This window comes from Sapajus apella, unplaced genomic scaffold (genome assembly GCF_009761245.1).
Source record: "Sapajus apella isolate SASKATOON/1434 unplaced genomic scaffold, GSC_monkey_1.0 scaffold1, whole genome shotgun sequence".
Lineage (NCBI taxonomy): Eukaryota > Metazoa > Chordata > Mammalia > Primates > Cebidae > Sapajus > Sapajus apella.
In genome coordinates, this window is record NW_022436941.1 from 81,298,412 (window position 1) to 81,306,612 (window position 8,201).

An 8,201-nucleotide genomic window follows, 5' to 3' on the forward strand; every position below is an offset into this window, starting at 1 on the left:
CCATCTGTAAGTATCTCTAAGCCTGATTGAATCCCACAGAGTGACACAGGCAACAGTCATGTGTGAATGAAAAGTAAAGGCATTTGCTAATCTGTAGATTCACACCACAGAAGGAAGAGCCAAAACTTGAATGAGCAGAGAAATTTCAGGGCCACACGCAAATTCTCTCCAAGTGAAATGTTTTAAAAAGAAAAAGACAAAATTCTGTCTAGTTTTACTATTTACCAATTTTACCTTCTGGAACGTGACTATGAAAGTATCCTGCCGGGTGTGGTGGTGCATGCCTGTAATCCCAGCACTTTGGGAGGTCGAGGCAGGTGGATCACAAGGTCAGGAGTTCAAGAATAGCCTGGCCAACATGGTGAACCCCGTCACTATTAAAAAAAAAGCATCCTTAGGGCATATACTGTGCAGCTCCCCTTTATGCCAACTTCCTTATAATGTGATTATTCTGTATTATTTTATTAAAATTTTTTTTTTTTTTTTTGAGATGGAGTCTCGCTCCATTGCCCAGGCAGGAGTGCAGTGGTGTGATCTCGGTTCAGAGCAACCTCGTCTCCTGGGCTCAAACAATTCTCCTGCCTCAGCCTCCTGAGTAGCTGGGATTACAGGCACACACCACCACACCCAGCTAATTTTTGTATTTTTAGTAGAGACGGGGTTTCACCATGTTGGTAAGGCTGGTCTTGGACTCCTGACCTCAAGTGATCCACCTGCCTCGGCCTCCCAAAGTGCTGGGATTACAGGCATGAGCCACAGTACCTGGCCATTATTTAAATCATTTTCCTGTTTCTTCAAAGGACCTACCTAGTAACAGGATATCATTGTGAAAAAAGCACAGGTGTGTTGTGGTCCCTGCCTCCTTAAAATGTACTAGCTAGTTAAACTATGCAAAGCACTAACCTTTGTGGGGCACAGTTTTCCCATCTGGGACATAGGAATAGCATTTCTCTGCCTGCCTTATAAGGTTGTGAAGATCAAAAGATAAAGTCTTTTATGAATGTTAAGAATTATGCAAATGTCAGATACGGCTGTGAGTTACAATAGCGTTAAAGATATATAAAGTTGCTTTCTTCGACATTGTCACCAAAGATATCTATTTGTAAACTTTCCTGGAAATCACCCTTATACTGTCATTTTATTACAAACCAGCTTGTGGAATAGGTTGAAAAGCATTATTGTTTTCATTTTATGGATGAGAAATCGGAGGTTAAGTACAGGCAAATATGGGATTTTACCCGAGATACTGCTGATAAGCTGTAGAACAAGGGTGAGAAGCCAGTTCTGCTTCCCTGGGCTAGATTTCTTTTGTTCTCTTCACTTGGGGTCTCTCTCTAACCCGCTCTAACCCCCATGGTGTTCCTTTGTCTAATCACCTCTGTGTCAGGGGTGAAGCTGAAGCAAGCCCTTGGGTGCCAGGCAGGAAAGTGAGGAGCTGAACACTAGTGGATGATTGAAGGGCCAGGCTCTACAGAGCAGTGGGCCCAGGCAAATTGCAGGGTGGGAGCAAAGTACAGGGGTCAAGCCAGAGATCAATTACCAAAAGAATAAAAAAATTCTGAGTGGGTAAATATGACCCACTAGAACAGTATAAACAGTTCAGGACTCCATCAATTGCAGTTGGCCAGCTGTAACACATAGGAGTCAGGCTCAGTCACAGAGTGGTCTGGATCAATTTTCTGAGAACGGTTCTGTGTGCACCCCTTTGACGTTTTGGGCCTCGATCTGAGGATGTGCCACCCTTGTCTCAGAGGCCTCCACTCATTTAGTCAGTGTGCATGCATGTGTCAACACAGACTTATTGAGGCTTTATGGAGCCATGAGATGCGTTAGGTGTGAGATGCAATTATGAATATTCACATATAAGGTTCATGTTCAGAAGCACCTAGTCTGGTGCAGGGTTTTCCATCTGGGCACTACTGACATTTTGCTGAGGGGACTGTCCTGAGCACTGGCAGATGTTTAGGATAGGCCTCTACCCATTAGATACTACTTCCACCTCTCCAGTTGTGACAACCAAAAATGTTTCCAGGCATTGCCAAATGTCCCCAAGGTATGGGGACACAGGAAGGGACAGATGACCCAACGTTAGGAATCACTGGCCTAGTATTAATAAAGATTAACAATTACTAAGCATTTACTAAGTGCCAGGCAGAGTTTGACACAACCAGCCAAAAGACTGATGATGGAAACTCTTAGCAGGCCCTACTTAAACATTTCACTAGATTCTCCAAGGCTCTCCATTTCCTCCACAGCCCATAGTGACCAACTCCAAGGGCACGTGGACCGTTTGCAGCCACGCGCTCTGGTTTGCCTGGGTGCTTCTGCTCAGCATGACACATGTTGAGTCATATGCTTTCGAGAAGAAATTGTTCCCAAACCCGTTGAGCCTATTGTACTTGTTATAGTTGTACAATTTAATTGAAGAATGCATAAGTTGATTAAACCTAAGTGTAAAGAGTTATTCCTAAGAAAATTAAATGCAATGCTTTGGAAAGATACAATTTAAAAAAATTTTCTGTTCAATTAAATACGAATCAGAACCACTGTAAAAAGGCAGAAAAAATTATTAAAATCTAGAAAACATAAGGTCTTGCTACACTTTATCATTATTTTTGGAGACAGGGTCTTACTCTGTCACCCAGGCTGGAGTGCAGTGACACAATCATAGCTTACTGCAGCCTCAACCTCCTTGGCTCAAGCCATCCTCCCACCTCAGCCTCCTGAGTAGCTGGAACTACAGGCATGCACCATCCTGCGCAGCTTTGCTACACTTTAAAGAATACCAATCGGGACAGGCAGGGTGATGTTGTGGTAGTCCCAGCTAGTCGGGAGGCAGAAGCAGGAGGATCGCTTGAGCCTGGGGGTTCAAGATCAGCCTAAGCAACCTCATCTCTAAAAAAATAAAAAATAAAAAAATAAAGAACCCCAAACTGAAAATTGTCACCAATGTACTGCTAATCTAAAGAGAAAAAGTGTGAAGTACAATTAGAAGATCATTCTCAAAGAAAAGACTTATGCCCTGCATGAGGATGTATAAATAAGTGCATATTTTTATATGTTTTAAGTTGAAAGAAAATGTTTAACATATGGATAGTATTTAATTATTATTTTTATCAGCCAACTACCTCTCCTCCCAGTTGCTTTAGATGAGTAGGATTCTCTCATATTGTCCTTGTTTTTGAGATGAAAAATTGAAAGAGAGAGAGCTTGCTGGTCGCTTCCTGGAGATGGTGCAGGCCTTAGGCTATTTGAACTATTGAATCCAAAACATGGATATCAGACCAAATCGTCTAATTTATATCAACAATATGAATGGCAAAATTAAAGAAGAAGGATTGAAGAGATTCCCACATGCCCTGTTTTCTCAGTTTGGCCATGTGGTAAATACTGTGGCTCTAAAGGCCATGAAGATGGGTAGGGGACACTGGGCTCATCCACAAATGCCCTGAGACAGTTACAAGGATTTCCGTTGTATGGTAAACCAATGCAGATTCAGTATGCAAAAACAGATTGCGATATAATTTCTAAAATGTGTGGCACTTGGCTAACAAAAGGAAAGACAAAAGCCAAATCTAAAGAGACAGCAACAACCGCCAACAAAAAGCTTGGTCAGGAAACGCTGAATTCAGCTGATAACCCAAGGAAATGCAGCACCGAATCCTCAGGTTCTTACTCACCTCCAAATTCTATTTTATTCTATTTTTAAGTTAATTTACCAGAAGAAACTCATGAGATGATGCTATCTGTGCTATTTAATCAGTTCCCTGGTTTCAAGAAAGTATATTTGGTACCTGGGAAGTGTGGTATTGCTTTGTTTGAATTAAAAAATGGTAAGTAGGCTGGAGCTGTCGGAACAGCTTTACAAAGATTTAAGGTCATTTTGTCCCATGCCATGAGAATCACTTGTGTCAAGAAGTAATACTTGGGATCATCATCATTAAAGGACCCAATATTATTTACAGTGTTTTGTTTTAGTAACATTTGGTCAGGTCATTCTAATAGATGGTGGGCCAGGAATGAAGTCTAGGTGTGCCTGGCCACGGTTCAAGCTCTGGAACACAATGTGATGCACCACTGCAATGATGCTCTTGATTACATTAAAATTAAGAATTTGTGTTCAAAGTCATCATGAACAAAGTTATTAGATGGCAAATGGGAGATGTCTGCAACATCTAAAAACAACAAGGGATCACCTGAAACTGAAAAAGAAGAATTGAAGAGATTCCCCCACACCCTGTTTTCTCAGTTTGGTCATGTGGTAGATACTGTGGATCTTGTATCTAGAATATACAAAGAATTCCTAAACTGAAAAGAAAAAGAAATCAATGCAAACACAAAAATGACTGAAGTGCATAATAGGCAATTCCTCTGACAAAAAAGGAATCCCTAAAGACTAATATGTATAAGAAGTGATCAATAATTTTAATAATCAAGGAAAAGGAAGAGATAACGCTCTATGCCTCTTAGGCAGGCATAAGTTAGCAGCATAATGCTGTGAATGGCCATGGATGCAAAGATGTAGGAACCCCATCCACTGCTGGGGAGAATCCAGATGGGAGCAGCCATTCCAGGGGCAACCTGGCCCCACCCTATGACCCAGCAATTTCCCTCCTATGTGTACATCCCCAAGAAACCTTTGCACATGCTTCTTAGGGAATACGTACAAGGCTGTTTGGTATAGCATTAGGGTTAGCATGGGTCCTCTAGGAAACAGATGCCAAGATGCAGATTAAATCAATTAAACGTACAAAGATTCTCTTAGAGAGAATATCCATGAGAGAAAATAGGGAGAGATGGGAAAACTCACCACAATGAAGTCTGACCCCAAGTGAAGGAGAGAGAAGAAAGGTTGGTGGAAGCATTCTAAGGAAGGTTCTCCAAATCCACCAGGAAGTCCTCAAGTCTTAATCAGCCATGGGAGAAGTCCCCTGTCTCCCAGGAATGAGCCTGTCTTAGTCACCCTGCTGTGCCCAGTCATTGACTAGGAGCAGCCCACAGGAAGCATGGCCTCAGGTGAAACCTAGAGGTAGATTTCAGAGCTCAGAGCTGAGCCTTAGGTCAATTACACTCCTGCAGGTGGAGGTCTATGAGGCACAGTCTCACGAGTTCCACATATTATTTGGAGTAACAGGGACAGGAAGGCAACCTGTATGCCAATCACAGGGATTGTGGACAGGTAATGTGCAGTAGACACCACCAGTGAGCAGTTAGAAGCAAAGAAGCAGATGTACACCTAACAGCACGGATGGGTCTTTAAAAGAAAGCATAGAGTGAAAAAGGAAGAAACAAAATGAGATATCCAATATAATATTTCCTAAATGTAAGATACATATACATGCATACACAAGCCTACACATGTAAACCAAAAGGTTCCCATTGTGCCCATTAGAATGATTGCTAAGGTGGAATATGGGGATAAAAAGGACTAAATAAAGGAATATATGAAAAAAGGACTTGAACTGAACCTGAGTAACTCAATCTCCTGACTCTGAGGGTCTAAATAAACCAATCAACACAGTGCTCACCTCATGCCTCCCCCACAGTCATGACACAGAAGCAGCCTCTCTGGGATTCTTTAATAGCTGCAACTATAAAAGCAGACTTCTGTTGTGAAAACAGCAGGTCTCTCTGTACAGTTGATGTCTCTGCTATCCCTGGCCCTTTAATTCAGCTGGCCCTAATAGGACCTTGCTTTTCAGCAGGGCAAACCCAGCCACAGTAGTAGCATACAATAGGTAGCCTAGGAACTGCCTCAAGCTACCTGCCTGCCTGCCCTCGATCTCCGATCTCTGATCTCCCTCTCTCTCTCCCTCTCTCTCTCTCTCTCTCTCTCTCTCTCAACCTCTGCCTTCTGGCTAACATCTGGGTTCTCCATTCTGGCCCTGGTCCCTTAATTCTATTGTTTGTTTTTTGTAATGGCTTTATTGAAATATAATTCACATGCCATACAATTCACACATTTAAAGTGTACAATTCAATAGCTTTTCCTATAATTGCATAGCCATGATTTCAGAGTATTTTGATCACTCTCAAAAGAAACATTGCACTCCTTGTCCATCAACCTCTAGTCCCTCCATGTCTCCCCAACCCCCAGCACCCAGGCAATCATTAATCTACTTTTTGTCTCTATAGATTTGCCTATTCTAGACATTTCATAGAAATGGAATTATACAATGAGTAGTTCTTTGTAACTGGCTTCTTTCCTGTAGCCTAATGGTTTTGAGATTTATCTACCTTGTATATACGTATCCTTTTTAGGGTTGAATATTCTATTGTAGCGATGTATCGATGTATCGTTTTCTTTTTTAAAGACAAAGTCTCACTGTTACCCAGGCTGGAGTGTAGTGATATAATCATCGCTCACTGTAGCCTCAACCTCTCAACCTCCCAGGCTCAAGCAATCCTTCCACCTCAGCCTCCTTAGTAGCTGGGACTATAGGTGTGTGCCACCACACCTAGCTAATTTTTAAATTTTTTTTTTTTTTTTTTTTTAAGAAACAGGGTTTCACTATGTTGCCTAGGCTGGTCATGAGCTCCTGGATTCAAGCGATCCTCCTTCCCAAAGCGTGGGGATTATAGGAGCCACTAGGTCCGTACTTTGTTCATCCATTCTTCAGTTGATGAACATTTGGGTTGTTCACCAGTTTTGGTGACTATGAATAATGCTGCTATGAAATGTTTGTATATATTTTTTTGTAGTGTATGTTTTCATTTCTCCTGGGCATATAACTAGGAGTGGAATTGCCTGGTTATATACTAACTCTATGTTTCACCTTTTGAGAAACTGTTAGACTGTTTTCCAAAGCAGCTGGACCATTTTGCATTGCCACGAGCAGTGTATGAAGATACCAATTATTCCACTGTCTTCACCTACTCTTGTTATCATCTGTCTTTTTGATTAGGCTCCCTTATTTTTTGTTATTGGCTCCCAGCTCCTCCTGGACTCGCTGACCTTAGCTGACCTGCACACACTTGGCATCTTCCTTGGCTTCAAGGCTCTTCAGGATTCCCCGTGAAAGGCATCTTTCACCACACTGGCAGAATTAGCCTTTGCTTTCCTCCACTAGAAAATAAGGGTTGCAGATAATGGGGTTCTCAGATTCTTCCTACCCCCCAAATAAAAGAATAGGAAAAGGGGAAAGCTGAATGTGACTGACAGCTACCTTAGCCCTTGTGATAGTCAGTTTTATATATCAACTTGACAGAAGCGGTGCCCAGTTAGCAAGTAAAGGATTATTTTTGGGTGTGTCTATAAGGAGTTTCCAAAAGAGTTTGGCATTTGAGCCAGTAGACTGGGTAAAGAAGGTTCACCCTTTCCAACGTGGGCAGCCATCATCCAATCCCCTGAGGGCCAAATGGAACAAAATGGCAGGGAAAGGGTGAATGCTCTCTCTGTTCTGCAGCTGGAACATCTGTCTTCTCCGGCCCGCACGCATTGTAGCTCCTGGTTCTCAGGTCTTTGTACTTGGACTGAGTTGCACCACTAGCTTTTCTGTATTTCCAGTTCACAGACAGCTCACAGATCATGGGACTTCTTGACCTCCATAATTGCATAAGCCAATTCCCATAATAAATCTCATCTTTTTCTCTATCTATCTATCTATCTATCTATCTATCTATCTATCTATCTCTCTCCTCTTGGTTCTATTTTTATGGAGAACCCTGATTAATAGAGCCCTTTTCTTTTTCTTTTCCACTAGTTGCTAGAATGACAAGCTGAGGAATCCAGGAGGGTCTGACCTAGGGACAGCAGCAATTCTGGAATTCCAACCTGAGAGTGACAAGAATGACAGCACAACTATGGCAATTACCAATTTAAAGGTAGACTCTTGTTTTCTTAAATCTCATTTTCCACAAATGCAAAAATAAGAGAAAGGAGGGTCAGCAATGGGCATGGCAATAATGAATAAATCTCTGTTTTTACTGACAGTAATTTACAGTTGATAATGTCAATTGCTTCTGTTATCAATGACATCATTTTTATGGCTGGTTTATTTAGTAACAACTGTTGGCAGTTGTACCATTTCTATGTGTTTCAGGCTGAAGAGTCCTAGTTCAGGATGAGACAGAGTTGAAGATTATCATGGCTAAAGGAGAAAGGCTATCATCACAGAGGAAAAAAAATGTATCAGAAAAGTTACGGATTGTGTTTCTTTTTAGCCCTCTGTTTTGAGGCTGGGATGATTTAAGTAGAGGCT

At 41.8% G+C, this 8,201-nt stretch overlaps 1 pseudogene; it reads left to right on the top strand.

Annotated features, from left to right (window-relative positions):
- The first annotated feature begins 3,272 nt into the window (after positions 1-3,272).
- On the top strand, positions 3,273-3,922 carry LOC116563548 (annotated as a pseudogene).
- Positions 3,923-8,201: the final 4,279 nt, after the last annotated feature.